At 41.4% G+C, this 24,494-nt stretch overlaps 1 protein-coding gene across 3 annotated transcripts in view; it reads right to left on the bottom strand.

Moving 5' to 3' along the window:
- The window catches only part of PRKG1 (protein kinase cGMP-dependent 1), a 1,159,635-nt gene that overhangs the window by 453,293 nt on the left and 681,848 nt on the right, over nucleotides 1-24,494 (bottom strand). The window contains exon 1 of one of the 3 annotated variants that reach the window (XM_058671972.1): nucleotides 10,591-10,715. The exons of the other annotated variants lie outside the window; for them this stretch is intronic. The gene's annotated coding sequence lies outside the window, so the exon portion shown is untranslated. Of the gene's footprint in view, nucleotides 1-10,590; nucleotides 10,716-24,494 lie in introns of those variants that run through there. 3 annotated transcript variants of the gene reach the window in all.

Genomic DNA, 24,494 nt, shown 5'->3' with positions numbered 1-24,494 from the left:
CGACCAAACTGGCCCATGTGCATGCTGTTGCAACTGCTGGGTCAGTTGTCTCTAGCCCTGTCTTTTACGCAAACTAAAGGGTGTTTCAGTCTATTCTGACCCTGCCCACCACACACTTAGCCCCCATGCAAACCAGTGGGAGTTGTAGCCTAGTTGGAGCAACCTGCAATTACCCCCCATCGGTCCTGCCCACTGTCCTGGTTCCCGTGCTTGCCAGTATGTACAGCAGACTGGTCCTGTCAGTCCCACATTCCATTCAGCTTTCATATACATCAATGGGCATTGTAGCCTAGTTCAACCCAACCAGCCCCACTATCCAGCCCACACATGTGCTAGCAGGTGCCATTCTCTGTCTAGGCATGCCTGTCCCAGTCCTGTTTCTCATGATCGGGTCAGAGTGGCAACTCAAGAGGAGGTGCCCACTGTTTCCCTAATGGGCTCACTCCCACTCCAAGATCTTGCACTCTCCAGGTGGTACTGTAGTTTAGCTTGACAGAGTTTTCCCCCCGTGCCAGTATCTGCTAGCTGATGCTGCCACAAAGCCCAATCAACCCTTACCCATGTACCAGTAGGAACATCAACCCAGCCTGGCTTGTCCCCAATTCAGCTTACATGCAGGTCAAAATGTGTTATAACCTTGCCCAGCCTGGGCTGTCCCCAGTCCCAGCTCTCATGCTCACCAGTGGGAATAGTGGCCCAGCAGGGGAGCTCCCTGCAGCCCTCCCTGCTGGGATTGCCTGCTCTCCCCCAGGTCTCACATGTGCTAGTTGGGTGCTGCAGCCCAGTCTGGCATGGCCTTCCTCACCTCAGCATTTGCCAGTGGATGCTGTAGCCTGGTCAGACCTGGCCCACCCCCAGTTCCAGCTCATGCTAGTGGTGAGATTCTTAAATCTCACTCTTGAGGCTCTGTACACCCTTCTGTTGACTTTATTTGTTGTCATGGCTTCCTGGTTCTTTATCAAACTATAGGTGTCAGCATACCCCAAGTTTCACTACTATTCTAACCATTGTGATTGCTCTCCCATTTATTGATGGCTCCTGTTATGGGCTAACTGTGTTCCTGTTTTTTATCTCATGTTATGATGACATTTAAAGATAGGGCCTTTAAAGAGGTGATAAATTAAAATATGACTATGAAGGTGGACCACTAATCCAATCTGGCTGGTTTCCTTATAAGAAAAGGGATAAATTAAAATGTGACTATGAGGGCAGACCGCTAATCCAATCTGGCTCATGTCTTTACAAGAAAAGAGAATGTGGATATACAAGGGTATTTGTACACAGAGGAAAAGTCACATGCAGACAGAGCAAGAGGTAGACATCTATAAACCAAGGAAGGAGGTGCCAGAAGTAAGTCAACCTACGGACACTTGATCATGAGTAAATAAACTCCTGATTTTTAAGCCACTAAGTCTGTGATATTGGCAGTTTTAGCAAACTGATAGAACCTCCCATACCTCTACTTCCAAGTCCAGATTTCTCATTTGAGCACACACTTATACGGTACATTCAATTTTCTGTTGCTTATATACACGTGTCCCATAGATACTTTCACTCAATCTGTTCTTTTTAAAGTTGTTTATTTAGGGCCCGGCGCCTAGTGGCTAACGTCCTTGCTTTGCATGCTCTAGGATCCCATATGGGCAGCAGTTCTAATCCTGGCCACACTAATTCCCATCCAGCTCCCTGCTTGTGGCCTGGGAAAGCAGTTGAGGACGGCCCAAAGGCCTTGGCACCCTGCACATGCCTAGGAGACCTGGAAGAGGCTCCTAGATCCTGGCTTTGGATTGGCTCAGCTCCAACCATTGTGGCCGCTTGGGGAGTGAATCATCAGATGGAAGATCTTCCTCTCTGTCTCTCCTCCTTTCTGTATATCTGACTTTCCAATAAAATTTTTTATTGTACACATTTTATTTTTGATACTTTTTACATATTTGATTAGAGTGTAAAGGGTCAAGGGTTAGAGGAAAGTAGGTGTGACCATTGTTTTGACACTCTCTTTTCCTTCCTGTACTGGGGGTAGGGGAGAGATAAGGGGAGAAGCCACACCAAGCCTTCCACCCATCCCAGGATCCCAAATGTGGGGCATGCTCTGAGGGTCCTACTCAAGTGGTTTTGATAGTTCTACATTCTGTATTGTTGCCAAAAATAAAATAAATCTTTAAAAAAAATTATGCCTACCATCCCATAGTGAAAAAGTTTTAAGTCTTTATATTGTATTAATAGTTTACAATTTTATGTATTTGAGAAGTAGATCACTCAGAATTGTCATACTTGACATAATTGATAATATTTCCATTTCCTTATCATTATTCCATGTTTAATTTTGACCATCTCTACTCCAGTTGTTCACACCAATATAAGACATTGTGCAAGACTTTTTTTTTTTAAGATTTATTTTATTTTGATTACAAAGTCAGATATACTGAGAGGAGGAGAGATAGAGAGGAAGTGGAGCTGCCGGGATTAGAACCAGCGGCCATATGGGATCAAGGCGAGGACCTTAGCCACTAGGCCACGGGCTGCCAAGCCCGTGCAAGACTTTTTATCCATTTTGTTATCACACAAATTGTGATCAGAATTTAAATAATATGACTAGTTTTGTGTCAAATATAAGTGCATATTTAGTGAGTTGTAGAAAAAAATGTGGAAACCAGTCCACAAAGTTGAAAAGATAATCTATTGCAATGAACACATAATATACTTAAAATGTACTCACTGTATGAGTTCATGAAGCAAGCCCTTGGGGAAGAAGCTGCTTCTGTAATTTTCCTACTTCACATGAGTAAAAGCCATTTTCCACAAGGTCAAAGTCTACAATACATTATTTATTGTTTGCTCTTTTCTTGGTCATCAGTAAAAATAAATTTTCACTGAAGTTTGCATTTCATTACTTTTGGAGGCCAGAGTCTTCGTAATATATTTAACAGTAGAAGCCATAAAGCAGGCACACAGCAAGGCAAAGCTTTCCAGCCCCACGATTTAAACGACTATTCCTCGGGTAAAAAGCCTGTGCCATTGCCAGAGTTGCTGGAATACTAGTTCCAGTCTTATAACTGAAAAGCATCCTCATCTCGGCTTTAGGCTCCATTTTCACAAGGACAGAGAGCTCTTAATAAAAAGGGTGTCGTGGTGTGAACATCTGTCCCAGCTGTTAAGACACCCGTAGGGACCCACGGCCCACAGGTGAATGCCTGGCTTTGACCCTGGTGTCACCACTTTGATCCAGGTCCTTGCTCATGTTCACCATGGGGAACAGCAGTGATGCTTCAAGCAGTTGGGTCTCCACCATCCACAAGAGAAACTTCATTTAGTTCTTGGCTTCTGACTTTGGCCTAACCCAGCCCTAGCTGTTGCAGCCAATTAAGGAATGAACCCACTGGATGAAAGAAACTCTGCCTTCCTTATAAAATAAAAAAGCAATAATTAATAATCCAAATGTCCAAATTCAAACAATGCACGAAAGTAACAATGAATCCACCTATAAAATTATTCACTTTGGGTGTCAAAGGTGGTAAAGGCAGGTTGATTAGCTGAAACAAATATAAGTTCTGGGGCGCTGCAGTGGCATAGCAAACTAATCCTCTGTATGCCAGTTCTAGTTCCAGCTGTTCTACTTCTGATTCAGATTCCTGCTTATCACCAGAGAAAGCAGCAGAGGATGGCCTGGGTCCTTGGGCCCTTGCACCTACATTGGAGACCAGGAAGCATCTCCTGGCTCCTGGCTTTGGACCTGCCCAGCTCTGGTATGAAACAGTGGGTAGAAAACTTTTTCCCCACCCCGTTCGCTCTCTTTCTCTACTCTTTGAAAATCTTAACAAAACAATGGGCCCAGTGGCGTGGCCTAGCGGCTAAAGTCCTCGCCATGAACGCCCCGGGATCCCAATGGGCGCCGGTTCTAATCCCAGCAGCTCCACTTCCCATCCAGCTCCCTGCTTGTGGCCTGGGAAGGCAGTCGAGGACAGCCCAAAGCCTTGGGACCCTGCACCCGCGTGGGAGACCTGGAAGAGGTTCCTGGCTTCTGGCTTCGAACTGGCATGCCACCGGCCATTGCGCTCACTTGGGGAGTGAACCATCGGACGGAAGATCTTCCTCTCTGTCTCTCCTCCTCTCTCTCTCTCTATATATATATATATGACTTTTCAATAAAAATAAATAAATGATCTTTAAAAAGTAAACTTTAAAAAAACCAAATTGGAAATTGTAAATCTATAAAAATTACAGCACCTGGCATGGTAGCCTAGTGGTTTAAGTCCTTTCCTTAAACACACCAGGGATCCCAAATGGGTGCTGGATTATAGTCCTGGCGGCCCTGCTTCCCGTCCAGCTCCCTGCTTGTGCCCTGGGAAAGCACCTGAAGACGGCCCAAAGCCTTGGGACCCTGCACCCACGTTGGAGACCTAGAAGAGTCTCCGGGCTCCTGGCTTCAGATTGGCACAACTCTGGCCATTGCACTCACTTGGGGAGTGAATCAGCAGATGGAAGATCTTCCTCTCTCTCTCTCCTCCTCTCTCAATAAACTTTCAAATAAAAATAAAATAATCAAATAAAAAACCTTTCAAATAAAAATAAACAAATCTTTAAAACAAAAAAAGCTACGTCACAAGTGAAACATATGCCTTTACTTTTGACAGAATTTGGGAACACTACAGGCAACATTTTAGTTGATACATATGCAAAGAGAAAAAATCAATTATTTAGCAACCTCAAATTGAATTTATTTCTAAATAATCTATTAGTAAATTATATGGGGGATCTGGCATTGCAACTTAGCAGGTAAAGCTATAGCCTGTGATACCAGCATCCTGTCTGAGCACTGGTTTGAATCTGGGCTGCTCCATCTCTGATCCAGCTCCCAGTTAATCAACAGATTAACCAACAGAGAAAACCTAAGAAAACCAACAGATAAAATAGATCTTGACCCCTGTCATCCCTGTGTACATGTGGATGTTGTTTTTGGCTTCTGGCTTCAAGGAGGCCCACCCCTGGCCACTGTGGCCATCTGGAAAGTGAACAAGCAGATAGAACATGTCACTCTCTTTTCTCTGGAATTTTCAGCTTGAAAAAATACACAAACAAATCTTTATATAGATAAATAAATCCCATGTTTTGTACATAAAGTTTCCCAGGTGCAATGTGCATTGTTACACATGGAATTCAATTTTTTTTCGTATTTTTTACACACATTTCCTGTGTTCTATATAGCTTAAAATTTTAACTCTCAATATATTTGAAACAAGGCAAAATCAACTATTTATCAGATCTATTCTTTAAAACTGCTGAGAAGACAAGTCACTATTTCCACTGTTCCTTTTTGTTTCACACAGCAATTTGGAGAGAAGCATTTATCTATGGGGGCACCTGAGCTTCATCTGCATTAAGTTTCAAACTGAGATGTTATGTCAATGCATGCATATTAATGACTGTTCTTTGTATCTCAGCATATTAAAATATAATAGCTCCCTTGGAGCTCTTAATAACAAAAGGCAATAATACAGGTAAAAGGCACTTAACCTTAGTCCAATCTACCTGCTAGGCAATGTAAAGCATAGCCATCTACCCGTCTTCCAAACCATCATCCTGAGATGTGAGTCTCTTAAGAGGCAGAATCTAGGGCCCAGTGGAATGCTTCAGTGCCTAACTCCTTGCCTTGCATGTGCCAGCACCCCATCTGGTTCCTGGTTTATATCACAGCTGTTCCATTGCCCATCCAGCTCCCTGCTTGTGGCCTGGGAAAGCATTAACGGATGGCCCAAAACCTTGGGCCCCTGCACCCATGAGGGAGACCTAGAAGAGGCTCCTGGCTCCTGGCTTTGGATCAGCTCAGCTCTGATCATTGCAGCCAGATGAGGAGTAAACCAGCAGATGGAAGACAGTCCTCTCTGTTTTCCTTTCTCTCTTTAAATCTGCCTTTCCAATTAAAAAATTGATAAAAAAAAATAATATTTAAAAGAACAAGAAAAATAAGGAACAGAATCCAGACCTCAGCTTTTGTTTCTACCTTGATCCAGGAATATTTAGGCTTCACTCATAAAGCAGAAACCTCTATGTTAATGGAGAAAGCAAAACCATTCATGTCCACAGAATCACAAGTTCAATTCATTAATATCTAAAGACTCCAGGTTCAACTCATAAAGAAATTTCTCTGTAGCTAACTAATGAAAAACATTAATTCTGATAAAATTCCAAGCTTGCTCCTGGAGGACACAGTTACCCCCATTTCTGATTTTACGCAACTGGAAATAATGCCCAACTCATCAGGATTCTTACACCTTGAAATATCTGCACTCCAGAAGATCTGATACGTATGCTAACCACTTAAGATACAAACATTAAATTAGATTCAAATGGGTTAATATGTGTACAATCTCAATACTAATAAAAAGGCAAAAGAAAGGAGCAACTTCTAAACCAAGTGCTGGTTGAGGTACAGGTAAAATCATTAGCTTGCAATTGGCCCAGTGCAATAGCGTAGCAACTAATGTCCTTCCTTTGAATGTGCCCCGGGATCCCATATGGACGCCGGTTCTAATCCCAGCAGCCCCACTTCCCATCCTGCTCCCTACCTGTGGCCTGGGAAAGCAATCGAGGATGGCCCAAAGCCTTGGGACCCTGCACCCACGTGGGAGACCAGGAAGAAGCTCCTGGCTCCTGGCTTTTGATTGGCTCAGCTCCAGCCATTGCAGCTGCTTGGGAAGTGAATCAATGGACAGAAGATCTTCTCTGTCTCTCCTCCTCTCTGTATATCTGACTTTCCAATTAAAAAAGATAAATCTTTAAAAAAAATTATTCACTTGGAAAAATAAGCAGAAGGAATTCTACTTGCATACTTATCAATGAATACTTACTTTTGTATAGCCTGAAATTTAAGGTTAAAAAGGTTTTCAGCAGAAAGATAAATGAGACATAACCTTTTATTACATCTACAAATGCCTTTTACTAACAGATTCTGAATATTGAGAAAATGTAGATAGATATTATAAGATACATATGTTTTTTTCTGATTGCTATATTTTCTTCATGAAAATAAATCATAATTTGCCAAAAAAGAATGTATTTTGGAAAGGGGAATAACATATTTACATTCCTTCTTTACCATACAGATAAATAATTTATTTCTCTCAATGGTGAAGTAATATGCAAAATGGGTATAACTCTGTTGAGATGAAGAGGTTATTACAAAGCATAAATTATGCCATGTGAAGTCAGCTGATAAAAAGGATATATTTAACATTAACAGTAGATATTTAAATATTAACATACCTCAAAAATGTGTAGAAATTGACATGAAAAGGTAAGTTAATTCTGATAGAAAAGTTTTTGTAATTCATGCACACAACAAGTCTTAAAAAAGATTCAATTGAAGAAGCAAAGTATGAAAAATATTGTGGCTGTATTTCAGCATTCTTTCGCTGAAAAATAAGCTTAATACTTAATTCCCTTTTCCATGACTTTTTTGAAGTAGACTCATACAAAAATAGTTCTGTAGTACTGTCCTCCCTTGAGGTCAGCGGTTTATTTTACATCCTCCACACTAACTAGAGCATCAAGTGTGTTATTGTGTAAGTGGAAAGTGAATCAGCCATTGGAAGATTTCTAATAGTAAAAATCATTTCAAAAATTTCTAGAAGAGGGCCCGGCGGCATGGCCTAATTGCTAAAGTCCTCGCCTAGAATGCACCAGGATCCCATATAGGTGCCGGTTCTAATCCTGGCAGCTCCACTTCCCATCCAGCTCCCTGCTTGTGGCCTGGGAAAGCAGTCGAGGACGGCTCAGTGCATTGGGACCCTGCATCCGTGTGGGAGACCTGGAAGAGGTTCCTGGCTCCTGGCTTTGGATTGGCTCAGCTCCAGCTGTTGCGGCCGCTTGGGGAGTGAATCATTGGACAGAAGATCTTTCCCTCTGTCTCTTCTCCTCTCTGTATATCTGACTTTCCAATGAAAATTAAAAAAAAAAAAAAGAGTCACTTGATTTTTAATATAAAAAAAAGAATTTCTAAAAGATAAGTCTGATGGCAAGCAGGCATAAATGCAAATTATTTCATGAATAATTTAATATTACTTGCTTTAACATGAAACTCTAAAGTATAATCCTGGCCTTGAAGAATGCAATGCAAAAATGAAAAGGAGGGAGAAAAAAACAATGAATGTTTACTGCTAGATTGCATTATTAGAAACAGTAAAAATGGTCCATAGAGAAAATATATCATGTCAAATGATGTGGCTATGGGGTGAAAACTGAGTAAAGTATCAATGGTTACTCTTAGCAGTATGTATTTTAGCCATAGAAAACCCTGAAAGCATTAGAAAACATTGGTTGTGATAATACCAGCTTCTGTTTTTTCCATAGTAGGTGAAGATATTTAGAAAAAAGGGGCCTATTAATTCAATTAGCAGATGACATTAGAGGGTATGCAATCCTTCATACCTCTACTTCAGGTGGAGTACTGCATCCAAAGATAGCTGCTCCATTCATTGCAGGGAGTAACAAGAATTTCTCCAACACTCCCCTACTAAAGATTTTCCTAGTTCTGACTCTGGCAATAGCTTGAAGTACCTGCAGGCAGGTCAACTCATTATTATTGGGGTAAGATTCTCCAAAATTTGCTTCCATGTTCCACAGAGTTTCTGGTCACCTCATTAGCCATTCTGCATAATTCTTAACCTTTTATGTATTGAGTGATTTACTAAATACTTATGAAAAAGCTAGTGCTATCTGCCGTTAAATGCAAGGAAGCTGGTTACAATTAAACCACAAATCATACATGCCTCTATCTACTGAAAGCCATTGTCAAGTGTTTTAGCACCTTAACTAAGATCCAAGCAGCAACATTTCTAAATTATTTATTTATGTACTTTAGTTTTATTTGAGAGACAGATGGACAGAAGGGATCTTCTGTCCACTTCGTCCCAATGCCTGAAACAGCCAGCATTGAGTCTGGCTGGAGTCTGGCTGGAGTCAGAAGCCAAGGTCTCAGTCTGAGTTTTCCACATGAGTAGCAGGTGTCTGATTACTTGATCCATTAACTGCTGCTTTTCAGGGTTCACATGAGCGGGGAGCTGGATGAAAAGCAGAGTATTCAGGACGCAAGCCAGAGATCCCAAGTGTTGGCTAAACCATTGCACTTAATACCCCCTTCTGTATAGGGTTTTTTTGGTTTGTTTGTTTGTTTTTCTGTATAGGTTTTAAGCCATGAGAAATACACTGGGTGGTGAGGTCTGGCCAATTATCCTAGCTCATAACCTAGTCCTAATGACTTGCAATACACTCATGAAGAGCTTAGAGTCAGGGATAAGAATATTATAGTCAAAAGACTGCTTGGTCATGGCTAATTATGTCATATTTTTGGCAAGCTGATTTTTATGCCAATTAATAAGATCCAGATCCCAGTTTCCTCCAAACAACTTCTGTTGATACATGTAATTACATAAATATGCGGTTATAGTATGAATCATGCTCCTTTACAGTTTGGGTAGCAATCCCATCTTTAAGGATCTTCTCCAAGAGTAGCTTAAGTATAAGAAAGATACTCTTACAGACTTTTGCTAAGTCAAGGTGGTACTGAAGGCAAAGACCTTCGCAGAGGATATGACATGCTATAGAGGCTCAGAAGTTCTCCACTATTATAACTGTTATCATTAACTAGTAATATAGTGTGCATGTGTCCTGACAACTGAAGAAGTGAAAAAACAACTGAAAGAATCTAAGATGATTAGGAATCGAAGCCTTAGGTCCAATTTCAGCTAGCAAGTGTCTGCGGACAGAACAAGAAATAAAGGGAAGATGAGTAAGAGCACGAATTACAGTGGGTATTGTAGGTCAGGGTGAAGCACTTGGTCTCTATTATTTTTAAAGGGAAGCTGCTTTCTGACATGAGAACTGACATGATTGTACTTTCAGCTTTCATCATCTCTCTCTTCTCATTTTCTGTCATTTTCACTCTTAAACTACTCCCATCCAGGCCATCACCAAGTCTTCCCTTGGCTGGCTCCTAAACAATACCAAATACATCCCCTTCCCTTTATGTCTACCATGAGGCCCAGCTACCACCACATCTTGTCTAGATCACTCCAGCAGACCTGTTCTTACCTTTCTCTTCTGTGCCCACTCTTGTACTCCAGCTTCAATAGGTTCATTACAGATAAGCTAGAATTTGTTTTAAAAAAAATTTTTGGGGGGTAGTTTTAGATTTATAAAAAGTTCAAGTGAGAGTTCCTGTGTATTCTTTACCCAACATTTGCAGTATTAAAGTTTACATAACCATGACATCCTCCTAAAGCTGATACACTGCTACCTTATTTTTAATTAAGTACAACTTCCAATTTTACCATTTTCATACAAAAATTCTTTGTTCTACCCACAAATTTAATCCAGGTTTCCACGCTGCTCCTAGTTTTCTCCCATCCGTAACACTTTTACTTTTCTTTGGTTTTCATAATTTTGACAGTTATATGTTACCAGGCGTTTCTCAGTTTAGAGTTGTTTGATGTTTTCTCCAAACTGCTGGTTACAGACAGGAAATAAACATCCCAGCAGATCCCAGGATCACATGACATTCACACAATCTGTGTCCGGTAATGCTAACTTTACCACTGTTCTGGTGGTGATAGATGGTTTCTCCAATGTCAGGTTACAATTTTGTTTTTCCTCCATATTTTGCTCATCATAAGTGAGTCACTAAATCCAGTCCACACTTCTGGAATTAAGGAATTACACAAGAATTAAGCTCTACTTCCTAGGGGAAAGATGATTCCCTCCTGTTGTTTGGAATTCATCTGTAAGAAAGATTTGCCTCTCCCCCCATTTTACTTGACGATTTTTTTTTTTTTACATTTCTATGAACTCATGAATATGTACTATATAACATGTTCTTGAAAATATTAATCATGTACTGTTACTTGTGTTTAAATGTTCTAATGGTCACCCTCACTGTAAGGAAGAATAAAATCAGAACTTCTCAGGCTCTGACTCCCCACTCTTGCCCTCCCTAGGCAACGCTACAAGACCTTTGCTGGACCTTGTTTCACAGCTCTCCTGTCCCCGCCTGGGGGCTCGGGGATGACTTCATCACTGCCAGGATTCTGATCTCCGATCTTCAGCGTTCAGTTCTCAGTTTCAAAGCCTCCTTTTCAGAGGAGCCTGGCTTGATCTCCTCCATCATTCAGCAACACTTACTGACATTCTTTTCATAGCATTCATTACAGTGGAAAAATGCTGTTTTGACATGACAATTTATTGTTTGTTTCCACTACACTTTTGAGAAAGTAAGCTCTTTAAGAACAAGAACCTGAGGCCAACAGCGTGGTGCAGTGGATTATGCTGCTGCCTGCTACAGTCATACCCTATGAGTGCTGAGTTAAATCCCGGCTGTTTCACTTCCAATCCAGTCCTCTGTTAATACACCCGGGAAAGCAGCCAAACAAGGCCCACGTGCTGGCTCCCTGCCACCCCTGTGGGAGATCTGGCGGAGATCTCTGCTTCTGACTTCAGCCCAGCTCAGCCACAGCCATTTGGGAAGTGAATCAGCTCTTTGCCTCTCCTTCTCGCTCTGCTTTTCAAATACATACCAGCGGCCAGCACCACAGCAGGGCAGGCTAAGCCTCCAGCATTCAGGAGACCATCCAGGCCTGTGAGGTCTTGGCCACCCCTTCAGGTGGGCGGCACTAGCACTGCCCATCCATTTCCTAACTAATTAAGAGACCACCAACGGGGAATATCTTACCTGTAGGTTCCCGCCCAGCAAGGAGGTGTCACAGAATGTTTAAAATCCCAAGACCCTTCCTCAAACCTTGGGTGTCTCTCTCCCTCAGAGGCACCCCCTTCCTGGCTTTCTCTCGGGAGGTGCTTTCCCCTTCCCTCTCCCTTCCCTTCCCTGCCCACCTGGTCCCTTCACAAATAAGCTTTTCTGTCTGCAAGAGATTCCTGGCTTTTTATTTCTATAATAAGCTGAGGAAAGAACCCACCGGGCACTTCTGGTAACAATACAAATACTGGTTCAAGTCCTGGAGGCTCCACTTCTGATCCAGCTCTCTGTTAATTTGTCTGGGAAAGCATTAGAAGATGATCCAAATCCTTGGGACCCTGCATCCCCAGGGGAGACCCAGAAGAACCTCCAATTTCCTGGCCTTAGATCCACTGGCCTAGTTCCAGCTGTTGCAGCCATTTGGGAAGTGAGCCAGTGGATGGAAGATCTCTCTCTGTCTCTTCTCTGTAAAATTTGTCTTTCAAGTAAAAATAGACTAATTAATTAAAAATACTAAAAACAAGCACCCTCACCCCCTCCAAAAAAAAAAAAAAAAAAAAAAAAAACCAGGAATGGCATTTTACGACACTCACTCCCAGAAGGGCATCCAGTAAACAGAATATGATAAATATTTGATGAATGCATATGCAAATAAATGAAAGGAGGGGAGGACTAGGGAGTCTGAGACAGGAAGATGATGTAGAAAAATACAATAATAATCAAGGCAGAAAGCAATGAAGACTTAAATTTCAAAGAGATAGTAGCTTGGGGCCCAGCGCAGTAGCCTAGTAGTTAAAGTCCTAATCTTGCCCGCACCAGGGATCCAATATGGGCACCAGTTCTAATCCCGGTGGCAGCACTTCCCATCCAGCTCCCTGCTTGTGGCCTGGGAAAGCAGTTGAGGATGGCCCGAAGCCTTGGGACCCTGCACCCGCGTGGGAGACCCGGAGGAAGCTCCTGGCTTTGGCTTGGCTCAGCTCCGGCCATTGTGGTCACTTGGGGAGTGAATCATCAGACGGAAGATCTTTCTCTCTGTCTCTCCTCCTCTCTATATATCTGACTTTGCAATAAATAAATAAATTTTTTTTTTAAATAGCAGCTTGTAATTTACTGGGCCATGGTGTTGATTATGGGTTCATTCCTTTTTTCATTTCTCAAGAAGTTTGCCTTTTTATTTTAGGATCATAAATCTCATATTCTGATATTCAGATTCGCGTGTTGTTAAGCAACAAAGCCACATTTATATTACATCAGCATCATTCTTCCCTGCTATCTGATACAGGCACATTAATCTGAGGCTGTTTCCATGATTTCTTTATTGGAATAACCGACTGGACTCCCACTGCCCTCCAGCTTGCTCACTGTCTGTTCCTAATCTTGATAGGATGTTTATATTGGTGGAAAGTATTAACCAAAAACTTATTCTAGGGAGGTGCACAGAGAATAACCAGAAATCACATATTTAAGCATTTGATTTTGCTACTTCTTAGAGCAGCATGGTTTGTGAAAACAATTTTAAACTTTTTGAAGGGGCAAAAAAACAATAGCAAGATTCTAACAATAACACAGGATGAAGATACGGCATTTTGCAGGTTCCTAACTTTAGTAAAATACGTTGCTAACAGGTTAATATTTGCCACTTACAATATTATCCACAGGTGTCTCCACCTGCTTACACTCATCTCTGGGTTCTACATATTCCTTTTCCTCTGCCTGGAACACTCCTATAAGTAGCAAGGTAGACATCAGCTTACATGTATGAATAATTTTGTGTGGTTGAAATAGGAGAGAAACGCAGAAGGAAACCTTGGAAATAGAGAAGCATTTGCCCTTCAAAATCGCATCCTCCTTCAATAACCTGGCTAAGTGCAGTTTAGGGGACTCTCCACCCACACCAGGAAGGTTTATGAGGTGCAGAACATTGTGCTAATAAAGTCCTGGAAGGAATTTCACAAATTAAATTCCATATTAGAAAGCTTCCTCCCATCAAGGTCCCAAGAGTGAAGCTGGGGAGGCGCTGGAAAGGAAATGACGCATTACTCCCACAACTAGGAAAACTTCAGTCTAGATGCACACTGAGAGGAGAGGCCTGCTGGCGGGTCAAGTGGATTCTCTTCCTTTACACTGGGCCGTATCCTTACTGCTACACTTATCTTCACCTCTAAAACTGTTTGCTTGCATGAATCACCCTTCTGTGGTACCACTGTGACCTCAAGCTGATCTTGATGTCCATGCTTTGCGTTCCAGCACTGTATCTTTTGGAAAGATGTTGCACTGATACTTTTAAGAATCAACAGTTGGCTTGGCACTGAACTTGACTTTTGCTGATGGTATTTACATTTTTTAGTAGTGCTTATTTTCCAGCTATATTACTGGATTTGTAATTCTTTTTTTTTTTTAAGATTCATTTATTTTTACTGTAAAGTCAGATTTTTTGCAGGGAAAAGGAAAGATAGAAAGATCCTCCATCTGCTGATTGACTCCCCAGATGAACTCAAGGGCTGGAGCTGAATTAATGTGAAACCAGGAGCCAGGAGCTTCCTCCAGGTCTCTGACATGAATGTAGAGACCCAAGGTCTTAGGCCATCCTCTATTGCTTTCCCAGGCCACAATCTGGTAGCTGGAAGGGAAGTGAGGCAGCCGAGACATAAACTGGTACCCTTCTGGCATCCCAGCACATTCAAAGCAAAGATTTTAGCCACTAGGCTACTGTGCCAGGCCCCCGCAGTTCTTTCAGGGAGGAAACTGGATTGATTTATTTATCTCCAGCTCTAGAACAGATCTGTCAACTCAGAATATGACTTCAGGCAACAGTAATTAAGATCTGAACTATTTAATCAAAAAATGAGTAGGAAAAAACTTTTGCATTTTTATTCTCAACAAATAGATTCAAAGATGGAACTCAAAGTTACAAAATGAATGGCTCAATGTAAAAGTTACAGTTAATACACAAATGTTTTTGTTAGTATGTTATAAGCACTGAAGCCTAAAATTCACAGGATATGTCTAGTCAAGGTTGCAAAATAATCACTTGCCATTGCCCAATGGCTATTATTATTTGTGTATTTGCCTACATTTTAGCCTCCTTCAAACTCACTTTCAGTCAATTCATTTCGCTTTTTAAAACACTGCCTTCATTTCATTTGAGATGCAGAGATCTTCCCACTGGGGTCTCACTTCCTAAATGCCCACAGTGGCTAGGGTTCTGCCAAGCTAAAGCCAGACGCCAGTTCCTAGGCGTCCTGCTTGGGTGGCGAGGATCAAGTACTTGAGCCAGCATCTAAATCCTCCCAGGGTGCAAAGCGGCCAAAAGCTGTATCAGAAGCAGAGTAACAGCCACCTGAACCATGCATTCTGAAATGGGGTTCTGAGTATCCCAAACTATGATTGAACCACTGTGAAAATGCTTGCTGCTGGGAGCATATTCATTCCAATAAAACATAAGGAGGAAAAAGAACTAAGAACCAAACAGAAATTGAAATTCTTCCATTACAGAAAACTTAAAAGGAAATAATTATAAAGAAACTTGATCAATCAGAAATACTCGCAAGGGCTTCAATCTTTCTTCCTTCTCAGAACACTTAACCTATTGAAGCAAACAGCAAACAAAAAAAAATAACTCGAAATCCTGTACCTACATGCTATTGCTTGCTCATTATGGATATTCCTATAAAAATGAACATTGTATTTATCCACAGGATAACTTTTCAAGCTTGTTTCATTATTAACTGTAAATGATTTTATAAGGAACAACAATAACAAAAACAATAACAGACTATAGCACCTCCAATTCTGTAACAGACATCAACACAGCAGCAGTACAAAGGTAGCTTTTCTCAAACAAAACTGTGATTACTAAGCAGCATTTTAAATTTGCTTCCCCTGAAATAAGGAGAGCAGCTCCTGTCCTTTTGAAGAGGAAAACCTGCATAACTAGGTTTTACATAACTAGGTAAGCACAGACAGCAGCTTGTTGAATAATGCATTTATTTTAGTACTAACAACAGCTATCTCCACACTGATTCTAACATTTCACATTGGTCTTGTTACCTTGGCAACCCAGTGAATGATAGTGATTACATGGAAACACATGTTGTACTTGTACTTGTTTCAATATAGGAAGGTCCTGGGAACCTAGGGGCTAATCTGTATAATCTCACACTGGATCATCAAGGCAAGGGACCCCAAATCCAGTTTCCAGGACACACCTTAATAAAGAAAATGTTAAAGAAGACCTGAAGCAGATGTGAAAGTTCCAGAATACTAGCAATCTCACTGAGATCCTGGGATGCAGAAGCATGGAGACACTCAGACTCAGTTTTGAATCCTGCCTTTGAAAATGACAGAGATGGTCTGAATATAAGCTGCAAGCTCCTCCAAGGGAATGATCAGAAACCAGGATGATGGGCTATAAACAACAAAAGCCAGATTTCTGCCTGACAGCTAACTTCAGGTGTAACTGCTCTGGGAGCTATGAGATTGCATACTTTCCCATTCCCCACAGGTAGAACACACAGAAGCAGCAGCAGGTAGAAGAGAGAAATATTGTCTAATTTTATCAGTAAAAGTGAAAAGTAAGGACTGATCATTCCTTAAAATAAAACATAAAAGGTTATTCTTTAAGACATTCAATTTTTCATTTTTAATAAAGATTTATCTATTTATTTGAAAGGCAAAGAGAGAGAGATTTTCATCTGCTGCTTCATTCCCCAAATGTCCACAGTACCTGGAACTTGGCCTATCTGAAGCTAGAAGCTGTTTCAAGGTGCAGGGGCACATGGACTTGAACCATCTTCTATTGCTTTCCAAGTCGTATTAGTAGAGAGCTGGATTAAATATATAAACGAACCTTTGTGAAGAGGATGGATAGAATGGAGTAAATGAAAATCTAAGAGTAGTAATAAAAGCCACAATGTAAAAACCTAATCCTTCCTATTATCCTATGCTCTTGTCTTCTTAGTCATAAAAAAAATGCTATTAGTAGCACTTCAGAAAAACATTAAGAATTTATTACTATATCATTAAGATTGGAGCCAGGGAGAACGCTTTGCCTAGTAGCTAAGATGCCTAATTTGTATGTCAGAGTTCTGGCTTTGATACCAGGTTGGCTCCTGAACCCAGATCCCTAACAGACACTGGGAGGAAGTGCGCATTTGTCAAGCTGTTGTGTTTCTGCTACTCAGGTGGAGAAGTGACTTGTGCTTCCTGTTTTGGCCTGGCCCAGTGTAGCCTTGTGGGCATTTCCAGAAAGATCCAGCAGGTAGGAGTGCTTTCATGATCGAGCAATGTATCCATCCATCCATCCACCGGTTACCTATATCTGCCTTTTATTTTATTACTTTTTAATTTTTATTTTTGAAATTTATCGTACAATTCTGTATAGTCTGGGATTCTCCCTCCCTCCATTCTCCACCCTCCCCCCCACCGATTGATTTTTCCCATAGTGTCACAACTCTTCATAAAGAGCTATAATTCCATCAGTCTACCATTTAAGTGTGTCCTGACATTGCTGGTGCAGGACTATATCGTACAGTCCATTATCCCATTGTCTATATATCTGCCTTTTAAACACACAAATACAATTTTGTAAGCTAAACTGAAAAATACTGGAACATAAGATAATATTGTCCTATCCTTTGCTTTTTTCACTTAGTCCTATGTATAGAAAATTATTCTATAAAAACAGAGATTTCATTGATCTTCACAACAGTGGTACATAATTTCAGAGAGCATCTATTAATGACTATAGTATTAATTAATTTAATTCATTTGTCTAGTGCACTGCTCCTACACATCCAGGTCATTTCTAGCACTTCGTGATAGAAGGGATGATGCCTTCCAATGTTTCAGAACTGCTCCTTCAACTAATGACAGAAATAGAATGGCCCAGTGTTTCCATGACTGCAGGACCAGGCCTGGCTGTGACAGCTATGTTTGCTTTGTTCTGTGGTTGGCACTACAGAACGCAGCACACAACTCTTTACCACCTGGCACCCCTCACCCCTACCATGCATCTCATTAAGCTGTTTCTTTACCTTTCATGTCTATTTGTTCTATCTTTCAATAGACAAGCAATTTACTTCTCTAAAACTTCGTTCCTTCTGATTAACTCTCTCTCATCCTACTCTCCTTTGTCACGTGACTAATGGTGAGCACAGGCTAGCATGCCTCTCTGAGATGTGCAGAGAATCAAGTCATGTAACATGGAAAGCACTATTAATGGGTGGGAAGTAAAAGTAACAGGAACCAGCAGGGTGGCTCAACAGACTAATCCTCATCCCCCCTCCCCAGATAGGTGCCACTTCATGTTTCAGATGCTCCACTTCTGATCCAGCTCCCTGCTTGTGGCCTGGGAAAGCAGCAGAGGACGGCCCAAAGCCTTCGGTCCCTGCACTCACATGGGAGACCAGGAAGAAGCTCCTGGTTTTGGATCAGCTCAGCTTTGCGGCCAATTTGGGAAGTGAATCAGCAGATGGAAGACCTTTCTCTGGCTCTCCTTCTCTCTGTAAATCTGCCTTTCAAATAAAAATAATAAATCTGTAAAAAATAACAGTGAAACCTGACCTATTGGATTTCCTTGGTTCTCTTTTCCTTTTTAAATAATATTTGGAATTCAAGGTAGTGTTTAGATTTCTTTTTCAAGATTTCTTTTATTTTTATTAGAAAGTCACATATACAGAGAAGAGGAGAGACAGAGACAAAGGTCTTCCATCTGGTGATTCACTCAACAAGCAGCTGCAATGGCTGGAGCTGAGTCAATTCAGGAGCCAAAGGCAGGAGCCTCTTCTAGGTCTCCCACACATTTGAAGGGTTCCAAGGCTTTGTGCAACCCTAGATTGCTTCCCAGGCCACAAGTAGGGAGCTGGATGGGAAGTGGGGCTGCTGGGATTAGAACCAGCACCTATATGGAATCCTGGCGCGTGCAAGGCAAGAACTTTAACCACTAGGCTACCGTGCTAGGCCCTAGATGTCTTTTCTTTACAAACATTACACGCCATACAATATTGCAGTTCTGCCTGACTTAATACAAATACAAAAAACACAGCATTACAAAAAACTTGTGTGAACCTGAGGTATGTATAACATTTTAGAGTCTATAAAAAACAGCTTTATATTTATCATCTCAGTATAAAGCTAGAAAACATTCAATCCATTTTAATACCCCATTTGCTTTTTGAACTTTTAAACCTTAAATTTTCCATTTTAAGTGTTTCTGTTTGCCAGAGAAACATATATATATCTTACTTCACATAAATTTCTTTGGAGTGACAGTTTCATTGTGAGACAGCTAAATTAATAGCCATCTCTGCTTTACTTTTCCCCTTTGTAAAATAATTTAGAGTTTCTAGGCATTCTGTTTTTAAAAGTGAACAGCCACCAAAGATTAGGAAAGAATTCAACACAATGAATTTTCTTGGCAAGATAATATATTAGCTCAATGATATCTATTAAATCACCGATGCAACTGGCAGCTTGTTTTAGTACTACACAATAAGTGACAAAATAACCCTTTGAGAAGAATTTTCAATATTCTGCCATGTGGCTATAAATTTCAGAGTTTCTGTCAGTTTCATGGTGGTGCATTTCTTAACAAAACTGACAGCTCACAAGAGCAGAAATGCTAGAAAATGTGGTTGCTGATGAAATTTAACAACCTTTTTGCTTTGCTGGGGTAAACTTACTCTAAGCACAGAACCAGAAGTTTGAACTTTGAGGGACTCACTATTTCTCTTACTGGAATTGCTGGCAAACACATCACAGCTCTGCCTCTCACCTTCTACAAAACCCTGGGCCGATTCATCCAGCTATACTTCAGTTTCCCCTGCCTTCAAAAAACTTACAGTGGTTGTGGGGGATGCAAAAGTAAGGCACTTGTGTACTATGTGAGGCACTTATACACTGCATGGCACTTTTGGATTCACATAGCTCTGTTTTATGTCGCAGGGATAGTTATCAAGAACTATTTCTAGTCTGTGTTTATAGAGGACATTACATTAATAGTGCAATATATTGAAATCCTAATTTTCCAGGTAATGTAGTGAATAAGCACGAAGATTTCTTGCTAATTTACATAGATGTTGATGTGGTTCAGTCCATGCCACCCCAAGACAGGGTATTTAAGGAAACAGCAGAAGGAGAAAGGTCACGCTCACCTCCTTCTCTGTTACCTTTTGCTCTGGCTGGAGCCTAAAACCTAGGACCTTGTCCTGAGCAGGTGATGAAATCATCACGTGAGAAGTGCTTCCATATACCAGAATGTAGGAAACTGAAGCTGCAAAGGTACCGACAACAACACGCAGACACCAACAAGAGGGTGCAGACGCAGGCTGAGCACGGCTTCCCCTAGCCTCTCACATTCCATCAGAACCTTCTGTCTTCCCACGGTTCTCCATGACTGTCTACTCTTTATCAAAACTAGCAGGAAATATTGGACTTTTACTCCCTCATGAAGGATCCTCCCTGATGTCAAACAGACATTACTTAAGTTTACACACTTCTCTCTTGCTAATCTGTCTCTTGTTATCAGGGCCTCAGCCATAAACTTAGGGGTTGTGATGAGGAGTTATTTTTTTCCACTACCATTTAAATGCAAAGACTATTTAAAGAGAAAAAAACAAAAAAACAAAAACCCACAAACTAACACCCCACGGTTTACTGAAGTCTTTGCCTCTCTGGAGCCATTCTTATAAAATCCTTACTTCTATCTTCACCCAAACTCTCCCATTTTGCTTTTCCAACAATCTATCTCATTTGCTTTTTGCCTCAGGCATATGCTATCATTAAGTTCTATCTCCTACCTTCAGGAAAAAAAAAAAAGTGTTGGTGTCTTCTAAAATAGCAATAGATTAAAAAAAAAAAGGGCTGCAACCATGTAGTGATTTGAACTGTTACTAGGTCACTATGAGGAAAACTAAAGGCCTTCATATGGCTTTCTGTAGAGTTATTCTTTCTGGGATCTGCATGCTCTTCTGTACTTGGACAATAGGGCTGCATACACTCATCCTTCGAGTGAAATATGCAGGTCAGAGAGCAACAGACGCGGCAGACAGCAACCACTGAGGCCGATTAGACAAAGAGGAAAAAAATAAGAATAAGAAAGGTCAGCTTAGGAAGCAAAGTCCTGAAAAAACTGAGCCAGTCAGTGAGCAACTCAAAAGGGGGAATTGCAGTCATTTCACATGTAAGGCCCCCCAACAGGGAAAAACGTTACCAATTGTCTCGAGAGAGTGAGTTTCCCCAATGACCACCAAAGACGAGGCTTGATGCAAAAGCAAGAGGCTTTATTCGATTACCAGCGCGCTGGGGCCGGGACCAGTTCCTCACGCAGGAGGCTAGGCATCGATTCCGAGTCATGGTATAGCATCCTTTTTAAAGGCTAAACCGAGGCTAAAATCACAAAACCATAAAACCATAACCATGAACAGGGAGGGGGAACCATAAAGATAAACAGGGAGGGGGAACCCTAAATATAAACAGGGAGGGGAACCCTAAATATAAACAGGGAGGGGAACCCTAAATATAAACAGGGAGGGGCCATGCAATTAGGGGTGGAGGCTAGTTGCAGGTGCCCCTTATCTCTCAGGCTCCCAGGCTCTATCATGAGATGTTCGTTCAACTATTCACTGTCCTTTACCTTCACTGTCCTTTAACACAAGCAGAATACAGAAAGCAAAAAAGCAAATTAAATCCTTCTGTCCTTCCAATCCCAAATGTTCCCTTTCACACATGTAGTTGAAAAAAATACTTTGTAACAGGCTTCTGGTTCTGAAACCGAACCCCTAATAATGCAAGAGCAAGACCCTGCCTTTTTTCTGCCTCCCTTAGCCTAAGTGCCCTTATCTGTCTCCTATCAAAGGAATTTGCTGATTTAAGGGAGTGATCCTGCTGGTCCTACAAGATTTTAATCCCCTGACTTAAGGAGGTATTTGGTTCTCCAATGGATTCTAACCTCAGAAGGCCAATACTATTCTAGAGTAATTCATGCAGATTTCCATATCTGACATTTTGTAACTGCTACATTAACGTAATCCCAAGACCAACTGGAGCCATTTTGGCCATCATAAATTGCCTAAAGACACAACATTATTGATGAATTAAAGGAAGATTACAGATCCACTGATCAACCAGGAACTTGGACACCAGTCAATCATGCCTCTCTCAGCCCCAATTTCTTTTCCTTTTTCTTTTTTCATTTTTTTTTAAGTTCACAAGGATGGTATATTGAAGCTCAGCATATCCGAGCCTGGGTGTTTGGTTGAGAGCAGGCAGCTCTGGCTGGCCTGGACCAACACCCCTACCAGGAGTGTGGCCCGAACAGCACATTGATAGGGTTTTTATAGGGGCAGTCCACAATAACTTGAAAAGGGGCAATTCACAATAGTCTGCAAGGTGAGGGGAAATACTACACATTCCCTAACTATCTCCTCAGCCCCAATTTCAATCTATAAGAACTTTCACCCCTAACTCCTTAGGGAGCCTTATGGTCTTAGTTGCCCAGCTACATTGCTCTGATCTTCGCAGTAAATATCTACTTCTTTTTTAAAAAAAGATTTATTTATCTTTACTGGAAAGGCAGATATACAAAGACCGGGAGAGACAGAGAGAAAGATCTTCTATCCAATGATTCACTCCCCAAGCGGTCGCAAAAGCTAGAGCTGAGCCAATCTGAAGCCAGGAGCCAGAAGCTTCTTCCGGGTCTCCCGTGTGGGTGCAGGGTCCCAAGGCTTTGGGCCATCCTCGACTGCTTTCCCAGGCCACAAACAGGGAGCTGGATGGGAAGTAGGGTCATCAGGATTAAGCCGGCGCCCATATGGGATCCCGGGCACATTCGAAGTGAGGACTTTAGCCACTATGCTACTGTAACAGGCCCAATACCTGCTTTCTTCTACCACCCCAATGTCAGTAATCAGCATTCTCTGCACATCAGGTGGATGGACACAGTTTAGGGATTCTGCAGCAATGCCTCTATCCAGTTTAGGGGGTTGTTTGCCAACACATCCAGAACTTCATGATTACCCTCTTGGAGATAAGCAAGTGAGATTATCCTAAGAGGTCCCAAGACAGGGCTGTGACACACCCAACAACAAGTGTGTCACAACAGGTTATTCAACAATAGCAAGATACTGAAAGGTAAATGCTGGTTTGTTTTCAAGGCTTGTTCTTTCTTTTACACAGAAATTTCCATCTTTTTATTGGCTTCCTCACAGAAGCTCTTTTCCACCTACCTACATCTTTTTTAAAAAGATTTATTTATTTTTATTGGAAAGCCAGATTTACAGAGGAGGAGAGACATACAGGAAGATCTTCTGTCTGCTGGTTCATTCCCTAAGTGACAGCAACAGCTGGAGCTGAGCTGATCCAAAGCCAGGAGCCAGGAGTCTTTCCTGGGTTTCCCTTATGGGACATGAACCAGTGCCCATATAGGATGTTGGAACATGAAGGCTAGGATTTAGGCACTAGGCTATGGCCCCAGGCCCTTACCTACCTACCTTAATACTATCAGAGTCACACTACCTTAAAGTGGAAAACAATCAATGAGTACTTTTCCCAGTAATGAAAAAATCCTTTCATTTTCACCCTTAGGAAGAGGGTCAACAGATAAACAGCAGTTATATTTTCTTTTTCAATCTACCTCCCAAGAAATCAAAAATGCAGTTGGAAACTGCTGGTATCCTATATTCTCTGTCTCGTCTGATGGAACGGAAACTCCCTGCAGGCACAGCTGTTCTGTTACAAACTTGAATCTGAATACCATAAATCCTCAACAAACGTTCAAGAGAAAATAGTGAATGTTCCAGTGAAAGTATGAGTCACACTTCAATGCACATTTAAACACCCAAAGTGTCTAACGCAGTGCCTGTCACACGGCAAATGCTCAGGAACTATTCACAAAGTAGGTGCCTAAGTACACGGTCGTAGAAAAATAACTAACAGCACCCTAACGAGTTATTAGGGCATTGCTAACATAAGCATCATCCTGAAGAAGATGTTTATTTTCCTGTCCTTTCCCCATTTGTGCTCCTCATCTGCAGACACCTGCTCTCAGAGGGCCACTTCTTGGAGCCCAGCCTCATGCAAGTCCTGCAGATGAGAATGAATGCGTGCAACAAAGCCTAAGCCTTGGAAACCTACCAGCAAACTCCACATCACTAAACAGACAGAGAAACTCTCCCACACTTTCTTTATTCTATCTGCAGGCATTTAGCTTTTCTTTTCTGGACCCCTTAGGGGCCCTGAGCTGATACAGGCAATTCCATTTTCAAGGCTAACAAAAGACTGAGCTCCAGAGGAGTAGGTCATTTGCACTTGCCTGCTGCCCTGCAGGCACTTGTTTTGTTCCCCAGATCGAGGAGAGAATTGGCCAGCACCTGGGACCAGGGAGAGAAAATTCTGGGATTGTTCTGCCCTGTGAGGAACTGCATGAGGGGATTTTGACATAAATGTCAGAATAAATGATCAAGATGAGACTAAAAGGAAGCATTTTTCTATTTATTATTGCATCAGCAAATAGTCAAGAAATGAATTATCAGTATTTTTATAGAAAGAATGAAATGCCTGATGCTTGAAAAATAAACATCTTCAAGAGAATAACATCATATAAAGGGTGAGCTTTCTGAAGATCATGAACACATAGCTAAAAATTTCATTATGGTATTAAATCAGAACTTTTTCCTCTATTCGCAAATTAATATTCTAAAATTTCTATGAAAATGACTATTTTGGATCTAATATTTTATTTTACACATGTAGC

Source organism: Ochotona princeps, chromosome 13 (genome assembly GCF_030435755.1).
Source record: "Ochotona princeps isolate mOchPri1 chromosome 13, mOchPri1.hap1, whole genome shotgun sequence".
NCBI classification, from domain to species: domain Eukaryota; kingdom Metazoa; phylum Chordata; class Mammalia; order Lagomorpha; family Ochotonidae; genus Ochotona; species Ochotona princeps.
This window is presented reverse-complemented; position numbering and strand designations above follow the sequence as displayed.